Below are 22,738 nucleotides of genomic sequence, written 5' to 3' on the forward strand. Positions count from 1 at the left end.
TATATTGTAAAAGGGGCATTATAGGTCCCCTTTAAAGATCTTTATAAATGCAGATGCAAACATTCTTCATTCCCAACTGCAATTCTTCAAGATTTTGCAGATTTCTTTTCCCCCCCCCTCTCAATTCCAAGCCATTTTCAAAGGAATAATAACAAATTTTTATGACCCTCAAAGCTTTTATTAGCTAAACACCTATTTATATCTGTGACGGTTCTCCTGGGTTGAAATGGGATGCATCTGCGCCAACCCAACTAGTCAGGCACTAGTCAGTAGCAATATTGTCCTGAAGATGATTAGCTTTTTAAAGCGACTTCAACCTCTTCTGTCTGAAGATTTGCCTCAAATGGACCGTATAGAGTTTCACAAGATTAAAAGCACTTTTCCGCTCGTTCGGCTTTTGAGAAGCGAAGACCTATTTAGAGCATTTAATCCCGTTTCAAAGGGTGGATGGGAGGCAACGGCGGGCCAGCGAATTGATCATAGCCAAATGGTTCCTGTAAAATGCCTGATTGCTTAGGAAGTCAAGATGGTGGATCCGAGGAATTCCGTCAACTTTCTCGCCGGCCTTTTGATCCGAAGGGATTCCTGTTGCAGGCAGCCTCTCATGTCTCCTGCTTTTTGAAACAATACTCCTGTGTCTGATCGCATTGATCTCCTCGCGGTGACCTCCGACCTCTCAAGATGCTGCGGAGAGGGAACGAAGGAATGTTGGGGGGAGCTGTCTGCTCTCTCGCCCTTTCTCTCTCTCTCTCTCTCTCGCCCTTTTTCATGCGATGATTTCATCGCAGCGAATGGAAATGGCTCACATGTGTTTGCAATTATACCTCACATTGTAATCATGAGACAGAGCCATAAAGCACACACATACACTCTCTCGAGGGTCCGTGCACATTCTACAAAACTTTTCATCAAACCATATGGTTTTGTCTTCTCGTTGTATATAGGCAGAGGGTCGAGTTTAAAAGAAAACAACAAAAAGGAAAACGAGTGTTTTAGATGAATATTTAAAGGGCTCCTATCATGCATTTCTTATTATTGAATTTTTCCCCATCAGTCCTCTTATTAAGTTAGTAAAGTTTTATGTATTAAAACCATCATTGTTTTTCACAGCCATTTTCCACCTTCTCTATGATCCTTAGAATTAAACAAGATGCAAGGAGATTAAAATATTATTTCTTAAAAAAAAAAAAAAAAAAAATTACTGACCCCAAACTTTTGAACAATACACTCTAAAAATGCTGGGTTAAAACAGCCCATCCACTGGGTTAAAACAGCCCACTCACTGGGTTAAAACAACCCATCCGCTGGGTTAAAACGGCCCATTCGCTGGTTTAAAACAACCCATCCGCTGGGTTAAAACGGCCCATTCGCTGGGTTAAAACAGCCCATCCGCTGGGTTAAAACAGCCCATTCGCTGGTTTAAAACAACCCATCCGCTGGGTTAAAACGGCCCATTCGCTGGGTTAAAACAACCCATCCACTGGGTTTGTCCATTTTCAACTCAACTTGGGTTGTTTTTAACCCAGCATTTTTTAGAGTGTAGTGTATGTAATATTGTATTTAGTTTATATATGTTTCATCATATATATTTCTGGGTGAAAGAATTCATTTCCCAGAATGCATCACCTGTTGAATTTCTAGGCAGCATCCTTCGAAGTCTGCGAAGGTCAAACCGAGCGTTGTTAAATGGGATGATCTAGCCTATGGAGGATTGCTCTTGTTGCCTAGCTTGTATTCAGCTGTTTGAAACAAAAGTGTTCACAACCTGTCTAAATATGTTCACCTTGGTCTATTGATGTACATAATAAAGAGTATAAACTATCTATAAGATCACATCATATTAAGATAAGTCAACATTTGAACCGCTTTAAAGTTTTTTTTACATTCGTATCATTAGATATTCTAGTAAGTTGAAACCTATTAGTACATTTAAAAGTGTAATCCAGCAATTTCATACCATATGTTTTCATAGAATATCAAGCTTTTTTATCTCTAAAAATCCTGATGATTCTTATGATTTGACCCCTTTAAGCTTGTGCAAACTGGATTTTAAGTTAAATAAATGCAGGTTTATGGCGCTACCGTGCTCCATAATCAAGAATGAGCTTCGGGCGACACGACACGTGTCCTCCATCATCTCGGAGGGAATGAGTGAGACCGCTGGGGTCGCCCGAGGAGGACATCTCTGTGACCCGAGGCCCTTCTGACTTCGGTCATTGTGCAGGTTGTAAACAGGCTGCCCGGGCCATTGCCCTGAGATGTTTACGGAGGCTTGGTGCTTATACACTGGCCAGACAATCCCATTAACTGACTAGAAGAGACCAGGATCTAAATTACTCGTCTGACCTTTACTCTGATAATAGACTCGCTCTGGAGGAAGACGGCAGCTAGTTGAGCATGAGGTGCGGAGAAAGTGATCCTACAATTAAAGTTGGTGGAAATTTATATTTATATATGAATTTTGAAACATTAACACTGTTATTTTCCTGTTTATTAGTATGTAATTCACATGAGATCTTCAGAAGAGATCTCAAACTGTGCTGAGGTTTCCCAAGATACCAAAGTTTCACAATCAAATCTCAATAGAGTGCATTAGTGCACACTTTTTCAGCGGCGTTGGTTTCGAAGTATTTTTCCATTAATTTCTCCCATAGGGATTCCAAAAAAAGTCTTTGTTAAAGCATTATAAGACACCAGATACGAGGTGAATCATAACATTACAAACTTTGATTTGAAGCAAAAAAGTAGGGTATAAGACTGTGTACATTAGCGAGGGAAAGAACTACAATCCCATGACGCATTGCAAACAGCATAATGAGATTAAAAACAATGAAGAAACATAATACTACTCATTTAAAAATGTCGATTATATCTATAAAAGCAGTTAATTGCAAAATATGCATATATATATTCAAATATTTAAGTATTTTGAGCATAATTTACAGTGCTTCATGGGAGAGGGTGGAGCGAAAGAGCTCTTTTCATGATTCTGATTGGTGGAATTTTCTGCACAGCATCATGGGTAATGTAGTTTTTTACCACGAATTCTGCTGTTAAACATGATTATTTTAAAACTAAGTTGAAATAATGTGGGCTGACGTCTTCAACAGAAGCAAATACTGTTGATTGACAACCTCATAGCTCACAGTACGGCTGTCTTTAAAGGTTTATAAGTTATCGTTAAAAGTCAATTTCTCTATGGAGAAAATGATTGCCGTTTTTACTTCCGGAACCCGACTGTATATGAACTTGATTGTTTCTCATCAAATCCATTTGTGATTGAGTGCTTTGAGGTATGAAAGAGCATCTTCAGAGCAATAAAATGTTCCTTATTTAACTCAGAATGCTTTTTAAAGGCAGTTGAGATTATGTTGTTCCTGGTATCTGTAATCGAATACCGTGTTAAAGACGTTTTAGTACCACAAACTGCTTAAATATATTTATGTATTTTAAACATGCACTAAAATGATTCATGTTTCTTTAAATCCTCCATTTTGCTGATAATTTGAGATGTCTTTTGCCTGTGGCGGAGCTGAAACTGTGTCTCTCTCATTGATATACGGCACCAGAGCCGAAGCTTTGTTGAGTCGGGTATTTCCAGATGGCTCACAAAAGACTCAATTGACTCTCTCCTCTAATGTGTTAAACCGTTTGCTCCCACATGACAAATTTGGAGGGGAAAAAACCCCCAGCCCTTCAGCAAACAGTAAAAGATGAAATATCAAACAGATTTCTCTTTCACTCTGCAAAAAAAATCCAACTCAGTGTTTTTGTCTTGTTTTTCCAGTACAAATATCTAAACATTCTTAAATCAAGACACATTTATTTGAGAAGCAAAATCACAGAAGATGTTCAGCCTTGATAAAAGAAAAAAAAATATGGTAACATTTTCTATGAAGTCTGTATTTATAATGCATTATAATACATGCATAATGCCTTATAATGTGTTGTATCATCTCTTGAATAATCGTAACAACAGTAATAATACTCACCTATTTGTGGTTATAACTATTAAAGGGGACCTACAGTATAATGCCCCTTTTCACAAGATGTAATATAAGTCTCTGGTGTCCCCAGAATGTGTCTGTGAAGTTTCAGCTCAAAATACCCCACAGATCATTTATTATAGCTTGTCAAATTTGCCCCTATTTGGGTGTGAGCAAAAACACGCCATTTTTGTGTGTGTCCCTTTAAATGCAAATGAGCTGCTGCTCCCGGCCCCCTTTCCAGAAGAGGGCGGAGCTTTAACAGCTCACGCTTCGGTTGCTCAACAACAACAAAGCTGGAGAATCTCACGCAGCCAAAATGAGGATTGTCAGTAACGGTGTTCAGCCTTACATTGTTCAAACCAGGCAGGGTTTATGTAAATTTTAGGGTTTGTGATGTCACTAACCCAGGAAGAAGCTCGTTGTAGTCCCTACTAGCTGTTTGTTGTAGTCCTTAAAAAGCAATTTCTGTAAAAGAAAATATCTCCCTTTGCATTGAACTTTGAGCGTCGTAACTTTGCAGATGTTCTTTATGCTCAAACAGCAACATTACACACTAGTCAAATCATAATCCACCACCTGTTTCAGCATAAACTCGCTTAATTTTGATACATTTTTCATAAAGCAAGACTTAATATCTTAAGTCGTTTTTTGCAGTGTAATTTCTTGTCCCTTCCAAAGATGTTGCACCATGTGCCATTTACATAAATCAATCTTATCAGAGTTCTTGTGTATAAATAAGTTTGTCTGTTACAGATACACTTACATCATGTCTTGCTGTCTTATGCAATGGCGTCTGGAGCTCGGCCAGCATGCAGTGAACCAGAGAAGCGGAGAGACATCCCAGCGGCCCTCAGCCCTGACAACACCCTCTATCCCCCTCTGAAATCTTTATTTACTGCCCCCACACTTCTGCTCCCTCGCCGGGGCAATTAAAGCACCGCTGTGTCAGACGGGAAGGCCGCGCACCTTCACTGAGGAGCTTCTGTGAGGTTATGCGTGCAGTGATGCACTTCATGCGTTTGTTTGTTGTGTTTGCTCTGCTGAACTGCAATAGTGTGTGAACAAGTGATAAATGACCAGTATGATATGTTTAGGCCAGTACTGAATGCAGATATCACAGCTCTCTTTTTCTCCCCCAATTTATTCAGTCATGTTTTGACATGAAATGTTGTGAAAATACTAAACAGTTGTCTATCTACAGGGTCACAGAGACAAAAACAGCTCGACTCATGAATATTAATGGCATGATGGTCTTAAAAATGCAGCTTTGTGTCTGCAAACCTAAATTTGACTGAAATATGTTTTAAGAAATAAAATGCAATTTAATAATTTCCCCAAAAAAGCTGGCAGGGGAATTTTTTTTTTTTTTTTTTTTTAAATTATAAAATTTATGTTTTGATGTAAATTCCTGACCAAAGCTTTAGTGTGAACAACATTCTTGAAACATGAGCAGAATTAATGTAATTTTCATAAAAATGTTCTCCCATAAATCGCCACTTTGACTTGATTGTTTAAGAATGTTTTTTGTTTTTATACAAAAAAAAATATAATAATAATAATGTATTAATAACATGCTTTTCTTCTTATTTTTCCATTTGCACTTAAATTTGCAGTTTAATGTGGCCGGATACAATATTTTCTTTCCCTTTGCACCTGCAGTCAAACAAAATTTTACTTTCAAAATATATGTTTTTTTTTTTAGAAATAAAATAACAGTTTATTAATTTCCCTAAAAGCTAGCTGGCGAACTTAATATGAATTTTAAATATATATATATATATAAAACACATTTTATATATATATATTTACAAATAAAATAAAATTTTTCATTTCCCCAAAAAGCTGGTTGGTGAACATAATATGAACTTTAAACTTTAAAATATAAAATAATACAAAGTATGTTTTGATGCAAATTATTGATCAAAGTTTCATATAAATGTTCTTATATTAATGATTTGTCTAAAAAAAAAAAAATTTTTACTTTCAAAATATAAAAAAAAAAATACAATTTATTAGTTCCCCAAAAAGCTGGCTGGTGAACTGAATATGAACCTTAAACTTTAAATCAAAATATATAAAACTATAAAATATGTTATGAATTTTGATGCAAATCCTTGACAAAAGCTCTTTTCGCTCATTTCGCTTGTCTTGATTATGATTCTTATAAATGTTCTCACGTTAATAGCCACATTGATTTCATTGTCTAAGAAACAAAATTTTACTTTCAATATATATTTATATTGTCAAACCAAAAATAATTCAGACATTTTTGATATTTTTTATATATTTTTACTAGTGTGTGCAGGACACTATAGTTCATTTCTGTAAATGAGGATAGCAAAATAAAGTAAACTGTGACATATTATACCCAAAAATTCTTCATACAGTGGACTACCAGTGAAATTGATAAAAATTTGGAACCAAAAATTATTCAGACACTTTGATCTGACCGTGTTTTGCTTAAGTGTTATCTGACATAATTAAGATTAATTTCGTCTGACACAGTTTAACTCTGAGATCTTGTCATATTTTATTACCATTTTTTTAAACTATAGTGAATAAACTGTATTAATGAATGAAATGTTCAAGGTGTCTGAATACATACAGGTTTGACTGTTTATATATATTTACAAATAAAATACAATTTATTCATTTCACAAAAAGCTTTCGGTTTTGATGCAAATCCAAAGTTTGCCTACACTTGACCAAAGTTTCATATAAATGTTCTTGCATTAATAACCACATTGATTTGATTGTCTAAGAATGTTTTTTTAATGATTAACTTACAATTGAGTTCCAGAATTCGTCTCAAATAATTATCAGCTAAAATGTGTATATCAGTACATCCCTACTGTACTTAGGTAATGTATGTGGATAATTTGGAGCTCTATCTTCAGTTACTTGTTGGTTATTCAAGCGTTCTTGGCCTCTCGGTTCATCATGAGCACAGTTTAGTCACGTCCCCCGTGGAGAACACAAAGGATGTAATTGCTTTAGCTTGAGCTCAATTGCTCCAATTTGAGGCAGTCTTACACGCCAGTCAGCTGTGCGGTGCGAGCGGCGTGCCAGGAAGCGCTATGGATTACCCGCTTCTGTGCAGTGCCGAAGCCGAAAAATGGCACAGAAATTCGATTTGTTTGAGACGGAGGCTTGTGGCTTTTAAATTCACTACAAATTGCAGCAGTCTAGTGTCTTTTAAAGGCTATTATTGTGTCTTGTGCTAATGGTACATGTAGAGCTGCTATAATGGCACTTCGGTACTTGACCATGATCTCTGGTGTCAGTTTGAGGTTTTGTCTTTCACGCTGAGGGTCACGGTGATGATTAGGACAAACTGTTTGGGACACAGATGGTCCCTGCGGATGGATGGACATCTGTCCGTTTACATCTTCTGTTTTTAGAAAGTTGGATGCATTACATCTTTTAAGTACGCTACACCCATCCACGTAAAATCCTAAAGCTTAAAGTCAACATGAAATCAAAATTGACCCTATTTACACAGTACACTAATGCATGTTCCTGCTCTTACTGTGAATGAATTATCAGTGCACATTGCTTGTTTTTGTAATCATTCAAACATGTTAGCCAAACATGTCTACTAATACTCTAATCAGAGTTATACTCGGTTCAGGCTACATGATAGTCACTGTGTCAGATTATGCGATTTTGACTCTTAAAGGGATAGTTCACCCAAAAATAAAAAAGTTTTCTTATGATTTACTCACCTTCAAGTCATCCTAGGTGTATATGACTATCTTCTTTCAGATAAACACAAACTGAGTTATATTAAAAAATATCCTGGCTCTTTCAAGCTTTATAATGGTAGTGAATGGGGGCCGAGATTTTGAAGCCCAAAAAAGTGCATCCATCCATCATAACAATAATCCATAAGGCTCCAGGGGGTTAATAAAGGCCTTCTGAAGCAAAGCGATGGGGTTTTGTAAGAAAAATATCCATATTTAAAACCTTATATAAGAACTAGCTTCCGGCAGACGGCCGTACGCAAGTTGAGTTAGGGCGGAAGAGTAACCTCTCTGACCCAACACGTGACGTAATGAAGAACTTGGAAGCGCAGAGGATAGAGCAAAACCAAACATTTAGAAGTCTAAACTGAGAAATTTTAAAGAGAAATGTCAGAGGATTTCGATATAAGAGAAGTTTATAAAGTTTTAAATATGGATATTTTTCTTACAAAACCCCATCACTTTGCTTCAGAAGGCCTTTATTAACCCCCTGGAGCCGTATGGATTATTTTTATGATGGATGGATGCACTTTTTTGGGCTTCAAAATCTCGCCCCCCATTCACTACCATTATAAAGCTTGGAAAAGCCAAAATATTTTTAAATATATCTCCGATTGTGTTCATCTGAAAGAAGAAAGTCATATACACCTATGATAGCTTGAGGGTGAGTAAATCATGTGATAATTTTAATGTTTGGGTGAACTATACCTTTAAATTCTTGTCGTGTCATGGACGAGAAACATTGCTTCCCAACCAATCATCGCTTGGCGTGCGTGATGTCATCGAGAAGGCGGAACTAGCGACTGACTTCTGGAAACAAACAATGGCTTCCGAAGAGGCGTGTTTTGTTCTGGCTGTCTTGTCATCAGAAAAGACAAAGTAAAAAAGTAAAAAACAAAAACAAAACGACATCAGTTGTCGTCCACTATGACACACTATACAAGATAAAATGATTGATTCTTACGTCCCGACGCCCATTGTCATTTACAAATCACCACGACACCCTACGTCAAACGGATTGTGCCAAAATCGGGCTGATATCATGTAGTCTGAACTTGGCAGACTGTAAGTATAACTTTGCAAGCACATGTCAACTTATACTACTAACCCTAACCTAACAGTCTACTAATACTCTAGTGAGAGTTAAGGCCTGTTCTCACCAAGAACGATAACTATAAAGATAACAATAACGATAACTATATTTGCGTCCACACCAACGAATGATAACGGTCTGTTTATTCTAAGCTCACGCGCTGCAGTTTCAAACCACGTGTTTTTTCTGTTCTTGTTGCATTTACACAGCTTTAACCAGCAGATGTCCACAGCATGCTATGTTTGAGTGAATAGCTAGTGTAATCGATCTAATCTAACAGTGAATTTAGCTGATGAAGTCAATATAATGGAATAAAAACAACACCTAGTCTTTTTCACTGCAACTTCAAAGGAAGCAAGACAATGTTGTCGAAACTAGCGCTGGATACCTGAGGTAATTTTATGTTACACTGTTTGCTAGTCTGGCATAATGATCTCATCATTAATACTTACCACCATTTATTCCGAGGGTATAACCGATTGTTTTCCATATATCCATTTTTCTTTAAAGTATCCTTGAAAGGGGGGTTTGACTTATCAAATAGAGCTGGATTTTTCTGGACCTCTGCAATTAACTTCACCACAATGTTGTCTGCCATTTTAAATGCGCGAGCCCTTAAATTAGAATGGATTCTGATTGGCTGTCAGTGTTTTATCGTTCAACAGCTGGAAAAAAATTGTTCTGAAAGTGATCCCAACGATTTTGTTTCTCTATATCGTTATAGCTGTGGTGTGGACAGTGCTCTTCTTATATATTTAGAATGATTTTTAGAACTATATCTTTATCGTTATCTTTATAGTTATCGTTCTTGGTGTGAACGGGCCTTTATGCTCAGTTCAGACTCAAACATTTTTGTCTGTTACGCTAGTCACTGAATCAGATTATGCGATTTTGACTCCTAAATTCTTGTTGTGTCGTGGACAAGAAACATGTTGCTTCCTGACCGAGGAGTCATTGAGAAGGCGGAGCTAGAGACAAAAAATGGCTACTGAAGTGGCATGTTTTGTATGTTTTTGTCATCAGAAAAGCCCCCCAAAAAAATAAATAAATAAATAAAAAACCGTCGGTGGACGTAGCGTTAGTTGTCGTCCACTATGACACACTATATGAGATAAAACAATCGATTCTTACGTCCCAACACCCATTGTCATTTACGAATCGCCACAACACCCTACGTCAAACGGATCAGGCTGATATCATGTAGTCTGAACCCGGCATTAGTTAAAGATGGCAAATTAATGAGAGTTAGGCCCTGTTTACACCTGGTATTAAGATGTGTTTTCGTCAATCAGGTCACTAGTGGACAACGCTAAATACATGTGTAAACAGGGTCTAAAATGTTTTGAGCTTGTCCACTTTTGACCACTTCCAGAGGTGGTCAAAAACACATTGCTTTTGTAGTGTAAACGCTCAAGTAGTCGAATGCGTTCGAACAGCCACAAAAGACCACCTACTCTCCTCCTACTGACCTAATGCGTAAACATTATGGGAAGCGCGCTAGTCAGACGGGATTTAAACTTTGTCAGCTGAAGACCCAAGTTTGGTTTGAAGACGAAAAATGTACCAAGCACAATGTTCTCTCACCATTCCTGATTTCTAACACACACTCACAGCGTTCGGCTGGTCTTGCGGTTGTCAGAGCAGAAACGAAAGCCGATGCTCTCCGTGTGTTTTTCCGTCGTCTCCGGTTGCGTTCATATGTAAATTGTGCAAGCTTATTTCATCCATTAGATAGAAAGATCTGAAAAAACCCATACATTTACCCACCCATAGTCCCTTCCCTCGAAGAAATCAGGACAGAAGTGGTTGAAAGTGGACAAAAGAGACTAAACACCAGGTGTAAACGGGAATGTGTCTCCCTCGTCTACTTGTGATCCGATCGACCAAAACGCACCTTAATACCAGGTGTAAACAGGGCCCTAGTTGACATGTAGTTGCAAAGTTAATTCTAGTTAGTAGAATGTCTAAAGTGGACTAACGAAATAAAGTTTAAGCCAATCAACTGCAAATCTGCACTGATGTCTAGTGCCATTTATGTATAAAAACGCCCACTGTTCACCATCAAACCAAGTCCCAAATGATAAAATCCAGTCCTATACTACATTTTTTCCAGTTGAATATTCTGTAAACGACACATTTCAGAAGTAAAACGGGTTACAGATGCCGTTTCATGTTGACTTTAAACACTTTCAAACATCTCTTCTGCACCAAAACGGCTGGTGCGGGGAGATTTCCCACAAGGCATTTCTTATGAATGAGAGTTTCAGTTCCATTAGAGCTGCTGTGAAACATTATCAGCCTCTTGAGTTTCAGAACTTTTTACTCAATAAACCTACTGTCCGTGTCATAACCTCACGTAAATTAACACACGGGATGTGAAGAATGTGTTTGGACGTTTAATCAGGTTATACCTAAGATCCAGCCAGTACCATAATCTTTCTTTCTCTCCCATCCTGTCTGGTTTTTGCAGTAGCTTTTCTCCCCCAAAAATAAGATAAACCTCAAATGCACAGCAATCTGTACTGCAAACGGATGCGGGGAAAGAAAAGTGTCATAAAGCACCGTCCATATCTAATGCTCAGGCCTTTAAAAGCAATAAGCAATCTCACGCAGGCTGTTAATGCGATAAGCGATCTTGCGCAGGTTGTTAATGCGTGCTGAGAATGAATATATTCCTTTATGAGCCTCCGAAGACTAATTATGCCGCTCTTAAAATGTCACAAACATATGATTACAGCCTTTAGCGCACACAATAAAGATTTGCACTTAATAAAGACCTCACAGCTGCGTTCAGCTGCTCGCCCATAAATCAGGAAAGTTATCGGGAACCGAAGTGTGGAGGGGAACATGTGGAATTCTTTGATTCTCCGCGCTGCCTCCCCTTGCGGAGAGAGTTTTGGGTTACCGCCGTGAAACAATCCGGCAGATTCTCCTCTGTTGGACACACCGTCGAGTGGCTAGTCTTAAAGCAAGCACCTACGCCCCCTGTTGTCTCCGAAAATGACCTGTTGGTGTGTGCTAAAGCTTGCTAAGATTCCCATCATTTAAAGGGATGGTTCATCTAAAAATGAAAATTATGTCACCTCATGTCGTTCCAAACCTGTATGATGACTTGATCTGAAAGTTGTTTGGATCCCACTGACTGTTTTACGGGAGAAAGTCAGTTCAAATCTTTTTAGTGAGTCAGTTTGTTTGAACACTTGTTTGTTGTCGGCTGTTTGTGTCTGCTTGAAACTACTGGCTAAGATTCACAATATTTAAAGAAGTTAAAGGGATAGTCATTTACTGATCCTCATGTCATTCCAAACCTGTATGACTTTCTTTGTCCATGTTCAAAATAATGATTCACTGACTCATTTGAGTCATGTTCTGCAAAATAATTAACTAGCTGCTCGTGTGAAACTTCTTTTGACTTTTGAAATTTATCTATTTCTTGCCACCACCCTTAATGCCGGATACATACTGATAAAAATAAATGATTAATCACTGAATAATAACTTAAAAAGACTAGTAACTTAAATGGCTTCAGTTTAGTCTTCACTCTAAAAAACAACCCAGGTTGGGTTAAATATGAACTAACCCAGTGATTGGGTTAAATGTTTGACCCAACCTGCTGGGTAGTTTTATTTAACTGTTTAAAAATGACTATATGGCTGGATTAAAATGAATCCAATATAGGTTGGAAATTAAAAATCAGACACATAATTACTAGAGGCAACAATAATAATCAAAAGGTGAACATTTATTAATAAGCAACTTAATAAATGTTTATTATTTAATTATTATTTATTACACTTAGTGATAAATGTTCATTTATTAAACATATTAATAAAGGTTAATTTCCAACCTATTTTTGGGTTTATTTTAAGCGAGCAATATAGTCATTTTTAAACAATAGATGAGTTAAATACAACTACCCAGCAGGTTGGGTTAAACATTTTAACCCAACCGCTGGGTCAAAACAACCCAATTGTTGGGTTTGTCTATATTTAACCCAACTTGGGTTATTTTTAACCCAGCATTTTTTAGTGTAGGAGTCTATATGTAGCAATAAATAAAACCTGTATGACTTTCTTTGTCCATTAAACTAACACACTAATTGTTGTTTCTTCTTCTTTTGTGTTTTACAGGAGAAAGAAAGTCCAACAGTTCAATTTCTTTGAACGGTTCATTTTCTGTCCTGTCCTGTGTGGCAAAAAATCTGTGCACAAAAATACTCATGCACACAATCTCATGCTCACCAGTGAATCATTTGAAAAGTAGCAAAACTACTAGTTTAACCAGCACGATTTCAAAATGTGTTTTAACAAGTTGCACCTGCAACCAATCACAGTCCTAAAACATCATATGGGAAAGTTCAACTCATTGTAATGAATCAGTTTGTTTGAACAGTTCATGTTCAAAAAAATGATTCACGTGACTCATTTGAATCCTGTGCAGCAAAACAATTAACTAGCTGTCGGTGTGTGATACTTTTAACTATCAGTGTGTTTTAGTGTACATTTATCTATTTCCAACACCCGTAATGCCAGATACAAAATAAATGATTAATCATTGAATAATTATTTTAAAAAATGACTAACTTAAATGGCTTCAGTGTAGTCTAGAAGCTTATAAGCAGCAATAAATAAAACCTGTATGAATTTCTGTGTTCATTAAACTAAATGTTGTTTAGATCCCACTGACCTTTCTTCTTCTTTTGTGTTTCACAGGAGAAAGAAAGTCAAACCGGTTTGGAACGACATGAGGGTGAGTAAATGATGACTACTATATATATAATGATGATTTTAATATATATACATTGTAATAAAGAATTTTTGGTTTAATTTAAAAAAGTAAGTTACCTGTTTGCCTTAAAATTTTGAGTTACTTGTAATTAAAAATTTGAGTTCATACAATGAAGGCGATTGGTTTAATCAACAGAAACTCAAAATATTATGTTATCCGAACCACATTAATTATTGAAGTTGATTTGACAAAAGAAAAAATGTTGTGATAGCAAATCATAAATATACTTTTTTACAGTATATATATATATATACACACACACATTATAGGCTCCTAGATTACACTGATGCTATTTAATCCTACTAAATATTTGTTCAATGATTAATCATTTATTTTTATCACTATGTATCTGGCATAAAAGCAATAAAGTTTGTGGCACAAAACAGATAAACGTACCCTAATTTAAATTTTAAAACACATTTGATAGTCAAAAGTAGTTTCACACCAGCAGCTAGGTAATTATTTTGCTGCACAGATGACTCACAAATGAGTCAGTGAGTCATTATTTTGAACATGATTCTGATTCACTAAAATGAATTGAACTTTCCCATATGATATTTTAGGATTGTGTTATTGCATCTGCATTAAAGCTACATCTTGTTACAGAACATTTTAAACTAGCAGTGATGCTACTTTTAAGTGAGATCATGTGCATGAGTATTTCCATGCAAATGTTGCACACACATGTGTGTGAAAGAAAAACCTAGCGTGTCCTTGCACCAGTGCATGTCACAGGAGATGTGAGAGAGAAAAAAAATGATGAAACCGGAGACTGCAGAAGCGGCCTGCAGAGATCATATTAGTAGCTGCGACCATCGATCGGTTCTAGCACTTAAATTTCAAGCGTGACAAAACTGTAGGCAAATTAATTGTTCGCCAGAATATTACACATCAGAGTACATTAATCCTCTCCAGAGCCGCACGCCATATGAATACTAATAGAGCTGCCAGACGCCTCTCCTCTCGTCTGCCGCGCGTCCATTCGCTCGTCTGCTCCTCTCTCCTTTTGTTTCCTTCTTATTTCCCGTCCTCATTGTTTTTTCGTCTCTCTCTCTCTCTCTCTTGCGCGCGCGTCTTTTCTCCTTCAATTGCGAGTGACATTAACTGGCAACAGCGTTCATTAATATTCATATATCCTCCCAATACCTGCGGTATCTGCGAGCCGTGCGCCTTCTTTTTGTGATTGAATCGTTTGAAGTGTTTCCTTTTTTAAAAAATAATTGTCTGTAAAATTTGGAACTGACACTTATGTCTTATCCTTTATGGGCCTTGGCAGGTATCCGGGCGCTAAATGTATAAATAAATCTGGGATTACAGGAGAAGACGGAAGTAGGAACATTATTGCATGTTAAAGTCATAAAATAAAACCTGTATGTAAAGCGTGCACTCAGCCGTCCGTGTGTTTTCAATTAAAAGCGCAAGGTTACGTGTTAAATAATCCAGTAAAAATACACTCTCTCTCTCTTTCTCTCACTTTTTTTTTTCTTCCAGAAAACCATCCCGGCTAGTCCAAACATGGGAGCGGTTCTCGGATTTCAGACCCCCACCTTGTCTTTTGTGCCGAGTTCAGTGAGGCTCCTGGTCAGAAATGTACACAAGCCTAATTCGAGTTCGAAGATCTCCGAATAACCCGAAAGGGATCAAATTAAAATTCCAAGACGGGCGGAAAAAAGCGATATGGGGTTTGAAAGTGGCCCCTGCTTCTTTAAGCTGGATTTAAGTGATCAAAGTTCCATATGAGGCAGCCATTGGTGGTATTGAGTTACTCTAATGGCTGCCATGTGCTACTGCCGACGGGCCCGATCCACGGACGTCTCCAGGGTGTCAGGCACAAGACAGTTGTAAAAAGAGGCTTTACAATGGAGAGCGGGATCGGCTAAAACCAGATGCCTCGTGCATTTTTTTCCGAATTAGCTCCAGATTTTTCAAGGAGCATCGATCAAGGCGTCCGGCGGGTCTCTCAAGACCGTGCCAGCCGACAGCGGCCCCCTCTCTATCGCTCGCCAAGCGCTTATTTACTGATGCGTGGCTTCCCCATTCCCACTAAACTGCAGGAGACACAAGTGACAATAAAAGTCAAACACTCGGTGGTTGCCGGAGTCCTGGCTGGTTATTAGTATGTAAATGAAATCATCACAGCTGTTCTATGCGCGGAGAGGGGGAGAGCGGAGACAACGAACCCTGCATTCTGATGCTGTCTCCTGAACAACCATCAGGCGCTGGCCACCTCTTCTGTACCCTGCAGTCACGCAATAATGCATGCGCAAATGCTTTTATGCATGCAATTAAATTATTGCTAAAGTATAGTGTACACATATACAGGTTAATTAGCAAAACGGCTGGAATTGCTTTCGTTCAGTGAACAGCGAATGCCTGTGGATGTGTTTTGTTATTGCAAAAGCCTTTTGGAAATGAAAAAAAGTACTTGGGTCTATTTAAAGCTGTGATTTAGATTTAAACATTTATTATTTATTAGGATAATGTTATGAGAAGACGTACATTTTGAATCAAAGTTTCCTCTGAACAAGCACATAAAATTTGCATTTATATTATATTGTTTAAATGATCTTTTAAAATATATTTATATTTTTAATTTACATGTACATATTTACATTTTTTATATTTTATATACATTTATGTTTATATATTTATTTAGCAGTCTTTGTAAAAAATCTGCCACATACAATTTGTATGTAAAGCTTTTTCTGTAATAAAATAATTTAAATTTATATATTAAATAATTATAGTTTTAATTTACATGTGCATTATTTATAAAATGCTTTTATTCAAAGCAGCCTACAAATGAAGAACACATCAAAGCGATTCATCCTAAGAGTGAGTAACATGAGAAAATACTTTATCATATCCCAGTATAATATACTATTTTTATATTTTTTTTCTTATTATTATATTGTTTTATATACGGAGCTCCGCACATGACATGCAGGGGGAAAAAAAGTAAATTGTGCGCACTATTTACTATTTAGTTCCCTCGATTTGCTATATTGTGTGCGTGATTTACTATTTCTAAATCCAGGAAACGAAATAATTTTAGCAAATAAATAAATCTAGCAAATCAAGAAAAAAAAATAGTTAATCGTGTGCATGATTTACTATTTCGTTCCCTCGATTTGCTAAATAGTGCACGCGATTTACTATTTCGTTCCTTGATTTGCTAAATTATGTGCGCGATTTACCAATCTGTTCCCTGTATTTGCTAAATCATGCACACAGTTTACTATTTCGTTGCCTGGATTTGCCAAATCGTGCACATGATTTACTATTTCTTTCCCTCGATTTGCTAAGTCATGTGCACGATTTACTATTCCGTTGCCTAAATTTGCTAAATCACGCACGTGATTTACTATTTCGTTCCCTAGATTTGCTAAATCATGTGCACGATTTACTATTTCGTTCCCTCGATTTGCTAAATCGTGCACACGATTTACTGTTTCGTTCCCTCGATTTATAAATCGTGCACATGATTTAGCAAATCGAGGGAATGAATTAGTAAATTGTGCGCATGATTTAGCTTACTATTTTTTTCCTGCATGTCATGTGTGGGGCTCTGTAGTTATACTATAGTTAATTATAAGTAAATTATTTGTGCTCCGTTCATTTCAGCATCCCGACTAGCCCGACACAGCAACATCAGATCAGCCAATGGGGTGAGTTCTGGGCAGGGCCATCTGATGGTCCAACCAATAGCAGAAAGGGGAAACATGTTTGAAAACAGACATTATTTTTGCAATTACATTTGTGTCACATGCAAAAATTAAATACTGAAAGTGTAATTTAGACTTGCAGCACATGCAAATCATGAGAACAACATCAAACTTTAACATTATGAGAAAATGCATTGCATCAGTGGGAATATTTCAAGTTTTCATTCGAACGAGTCAAAAAAAAAAACATGCACATAACATCAGTATGGAGGTTTATTTAAAGCCGTGATTTAAATCTGCAGCATGTAAACTCTCGAATTCCAGGCACAAATCATTTTCTTATTTATTTTTCCAAAGGATAATATTATGAGAAAACTCACATTTTTTCCCACACAGTAAACAAAAGCATTCCCCCCGAAAACTGATTTCTGCCGCAAATGAAACATAGACGTGCGTTAGACGCTGCCAAATCTCCGGCTGAAATTGTTTCCATATCTGCGCCATGTATTCAATGCCCATCTGCCCGAACTCCTGCGCGTACCGCCAGCAAAAACACAATGAGTAATTCTCTCCAAACATAGACATAAAACCTGCCATTCCTTCTCCATCAGCCCTATACGCAAAAAAATGTCGAAAAATATCTCGTTTCGGATCATCCACTTGAGAATACTAATTAGGCCGCCATTGTGGAAAATGTTACACAAGGCTTTGATCAAACATCACGGGGTCCAAGTCTCAGGATCAGATGTGTTCAACTTAAGTCCAAACAAATCCAGGAAAGAGCTTTCAATCTAAATAAAGAACTGTTTTTCAGCTCGGCCCATCTCTGCCTGGTAAATAAATAATGCTCTACGATATAGTCGACAGGCAAAATGTCAGATTGTCTGCTATTTAAATGCATAGAGGTGTGATGAGTGAAACATACGGGAGATTTGAGAGCTAGCACCGTTTTCTGATCAAACCAGCCGTTACGGTGTGTAGTGTGCATTTTGGCTGCTTTTGACAAAGTAATCCGACGGGTTTTATGTAAAAATATGCTAAGATAGCATCACGGCGCATCTGTATCACTTCGTCTGCCGCGTTTCATTAAGCTAAATTTTATGACGTGTTCTCTTTAAGTCTGAGAATTTATGGATAGATGTCTCTCGAAATTCCATCACGTCAACAGCATTACTCTTCATTCGCAGCGGGTGTGTTTAACGCTGTTCTCCATCTCCGTAACTTCAAGAGACGGATTCCGACGCACTTTTCTTCAACTTCATCATAAAGATGACTTGATTTAGCATGCGTTTACATAAGCTCTAATGTTTAATTGCCCGCAGTGAGTGAACTTCCGTGCAGACCGTGAAATAAACCATGTTCTCTGGCCTGAATTGTTTGATAGCGAGAGGTTACAGAGTGAGGAGCTTTGTTTGTTCGCCTCACCTTCCCTCCTACACTCACTGTCTCCCCCTGTGATTAAAAAACATCATCAGCATCTCATTAGCACTGATTTGCATAGTAACAGCATGAATATTGTGAGTGTGTTTCTGGGGGTAGGGGTAACTTAATGAATGCGACAGCCTCTTCTGTTTAACTAATTTTTTGCCTCATCCATATTCAGATGACTCTTGGAATCAGACAGCGGTTAAACTTTCGCGCTGAAGACGTGCAGACGTGATCGCCAGAATGTCGCACCTGATTCCTGAACCCAGAGGAGAATTTTAGCGCTCAGATGTTGCTCTTTTGACACTCGGGAGACTTGAAGGCATCATGAAATTTACATTATTTACTTTTTGAATGCGTGTTTTTGCTCTTTTTGTGAGTGATTCATCAGTACATGATGTTTTTAAGGAAAAAAAGGTTTGTCGCTTGTAAATACGTCACATTACGGACGCAAAATGGTTGCAAATGGCATTTCATTGTGAGAAAAAATACACACAGTTGTTGAGTTCATAGAGAGATTGGTCACAGACTTTGGTGTCTTCATATATGTGAGTACAGTTTGAGACGTTGTTGAGTCTCTGGAGGAGATGCAGAGTCTCTGGAGATTGTTGGTTTTAAGATTTAAATATCTCGATTTAATCTCATTGCTGTCATTTATGAATTTTCTTTATTACAGGAAAGCCTTTCCAAATTGTATTGCTCAAATGTTTCTCATTTACAACTCAAATGACCTAATGGAGATCCTAGTTATGTTTCATGTAAGTATCAGCTATTTCAGTTATTTCTCCTAAAATGACTATAGGAAAAAATAAAAATACAAACAAATCATATGTTGAGTTCACATTGATATGAGAGTACAGTTAGAGACATTGTTGAGATCTCTTTTGAGTCTCTGGAGGAGATGCATGTGAGATTATTGTTGTTTTTATGGTTTATTCATTCACAACATTCTCTGGGTTAAAACAACCCAATTGCTGGGTTAAAGCAATGCAATTGCTGGGTTAAAACAACCCAGTCACTGGGTTAAAACAACCCAATCCCTTGGTTAAAATAACCCAATCGCTGGGTTAAAACAGCCCAACTGCTGGGTTAAAACAACCCAATTGCTGGGTTAAAGCAACACAATCGCTGGGTTGAAACAATTCATTCACTGGGTTAAAACAACCCAATCGCTTGGTTAAAATAACCCAATCGCTGGGTTAAAACAGCCCAACTGCTGGGTTAAAGCAACACAATCGCTGGGTTGAAACAATTCATTCACTGGGTTAAAACAACCCAATCCCTTGGTTAAAATAACCCAATCGCTGGGTTAAAACAGCCCAACTGCTGGGTTAAAACAACCCAATTGCTGGGTTAAAGCAACACAATCGCTGGGTTGAAACAATTCATTCACTGGGTTAAAACAACCCAATCGCTGAGTTAAAGCAACCTATTCAATGGGTTATAACAACCCAATCTCTCGGCTAAAACAACCCAATCGCTGACTTAAAACAACCCAATCGCTGGGTTAAAACAACTCATTCACTGGGTTAAAACAACCCAATCGCTGGCTTGAAACAACCCACTTGCTGGGTTAAAACAACCCAACCGCTGGCTTAAAACAACCCATGGGTTAAAACAACTCATTCACTGTGTTAAAGCAACCCAACCGCTGGGTTTGTCCATTTTCAACCCAACTTAACCCAGCATTTTTTATGTAGTTATGTTTCATGTAAGTATCAACTTTGTTTCAGATGTTTCTCCTAAAATTAATTAGGTAAAATTAAATATTCACGAATGAGTTTGTATTGATGGTCCCTCAACAGACCTTCTACTGACAAGTACATGTCAACTTTTTCAACTATCAGTAACCTTAACAGTCTACTAATACTCTAATGAGAGTTAGTTGACATGTACTGTAGTTTCAAAGTTACTCATAGTTGGTAGAATGACTATAAAGTGGACTATCAGGGGGAAAAAAGCTGTATTGCTCAAATGTTACTCATTCACAGTTCAAAGGACCTAAAGGAGATCCTAGTTATCTTTCACGTACTTATCAACTTTGTTTCAGATGTTTCAGATTAGTCAATATTCAAGTATAGAGCTATAAAATCAAGGTGGACTGAGTAGAATCTGATGAGAAATGTTCGAGTTCACATTGAGATCTTCAGTGCAGGTGCCATTCGGTTTTGGCACTTTCTTTCTCGCGCCTGAGCATCCAGCCGCATGATGGATGACGCCAGCGAATTGCAGCGTGCAGTATTTTGCCGCAGTTGATTGCAAACTGACTCCGGGTAACATAATTATTTACACTGACACAATAATGTAAAATGATTAACATCCGCTCATATTCATACCGGTATAAATCACCAGCCCACGTCGGGGTTCATCGTTCGGGGAGGAGGGCCGGCGTCTCGCCCTCAGATTGGACGGTGGCCAGATAAGAGGAATATTAATCGTGGAGATATGCCGCATGGTCGTTTAAAACTTTGAGAAAAGAGAGGCCCTGGCAGAGTCTTTGGCAGAGCGATGGTTTCTGGCTCCAGCGGGCACCGCTCAAGATGGATTACCACCTGACTCCTCAACATAGATGTCCTACCTGTGCATGAAATAGGGCTTGACCGGCCAACGCGCACTTTTTCTACCCCTTTCTCCCCCAAAATGAGAATTACTGCTGGGAGGCTCTGGACAATTTTATGTAGGGCTGGAGAACAAAAATCAATATTTAATTATCTGTGAGCGTTTGGTGTCACTACATCTTTAGATCTGTAGGTTGGAGTGGACAGGGTCACCGGGCCGGTAAGTGAGTCCGTCAGTGACGAGGCCGTCTCGTCCCAAGGCTCCGATTGGCCTGTCTTCAATCACCGCAGGAGTGATGACTGACAAGTCATTTATACGTCGACCTGCGTGTTTGGAGAAGGCCACCTTAAGAAAGAGCCAGCGTGACGTGCGTACAGTACGCTTGAAGTTAAATATGGTTTTGACCTATTAGAAATATGGCTTAAATGCCCCACCTAGAGGCAGGATGGGACACTTACGGGGTTTGGTGGGTGGAAGTCAATTCATGCTTGTTGAAAGGAGCATAATACTGGTTATTATCTGATTATTTCCCATTTTTGTCTGAAGTCTGTGCTGTTAAGATCTACATTTTCTTGCACTACATTTGATTAGTGACCTAGAAGTAATGGAGAACAAAGATCTACAAATTTCCATCCAAGATCAGAGAGAAAATGCTTCTAGTTTTGGAATTCCTGATTTGATATTTCATATTAAATATTTATTCTTTATTTTACGTCATAACTTTCTTTAACATTTTTCAAAATCCAAAAACTATTTTTTTTTTGCGTTTAAATTAAAAGATATCTGACTTTCAATCTGTTGTGATTTATTTATTAAACACTCTGGTTTATTCTTTCATACAATCCAAAAAAATGCTTTGGGTTAAATGTTTGTCCAGTGTGCTGGGTAGTTTTATTTAACCCAACTATTGTTTAAAAATGACTATATGGCTTAAAATGAACCCAAAATAGGTTGAAAATTAGCAATAAGCAATTTAATAAATGTTTATTGTTTAATTATTATTCATTAAAAATTAATAAACGTTAATTTCCAACATACTTTGGGTTCATTTTAAGCAAGCAATACTGTAATTTTAAACAATAGTTTAATAAAACTACCCAGCAGGTTGGGCAAACATTTAACCCAACCACTGGGTTAAAACAACACAAACGCTGGGTTTGTCCATTTTCAATTCAACTTGGGTTGTTTTTAGTGTAGCATGTGAATTTATTTTAGTAAGGAAAGAGCACAATATAATACTGATAATTTGATTATTTCCAATTTTCATATGAACTTTAAAACATTTCAGCAGTTGCGATCAGTTTGATCTACAGTTGCAGTTTAAAAGTCTGAGATCAGAGAGAAAATGCTATTTTGATTTCTTTCTTTCTTTACATTTGATTAGTGACCTAAATAGTGCAGAATTTTAAACATTTATTCTTTATTTGTGTCATAACTTACTGTTTTTTTTTTTTGTTTTTGTTTTTTTTTTACATT

At 37.4% G+C, this 22,738-nt stretch overlaps 1 long non-coding RNA gene across 1 annotated transcript; it reads left to right on the plus strand.

Moving 5' to 3' along the window:
- The first annotated feature begins 12,693 nt into the window (after nt 1–12,693).
- On the plus strand, nt 12,694–16,057 carry LOC127520668 (uncharacterized). The gene is made up of 2 exons (XR_007932175.1): nt 12,694–13,574; nt 15,105–16,057. It is a non-coding gene; the product is annotated as an uncharacterized LOC127520668 (long non-coding RNA).
- The last annotated feature ends 6,681 nt before the right edge of the window (nt 16,058–22,738 follow it).

The sequence above is a fragment of the Ctenopharyngodon idella genome, chromosome 10 (genome assembly GCF_019924925.1).
Source record: "Ctenopharyngodon idella isolate HZGC_01 chromosome 10, HZGC01, whole genome shotgun sequence".
NCBI lineage: Eukaryota > Metazoa > Chordata > Actinopteri > Cypriniformes > Xenocyprididae > Ctenopharyngodon > Ctenopharyngodon idella.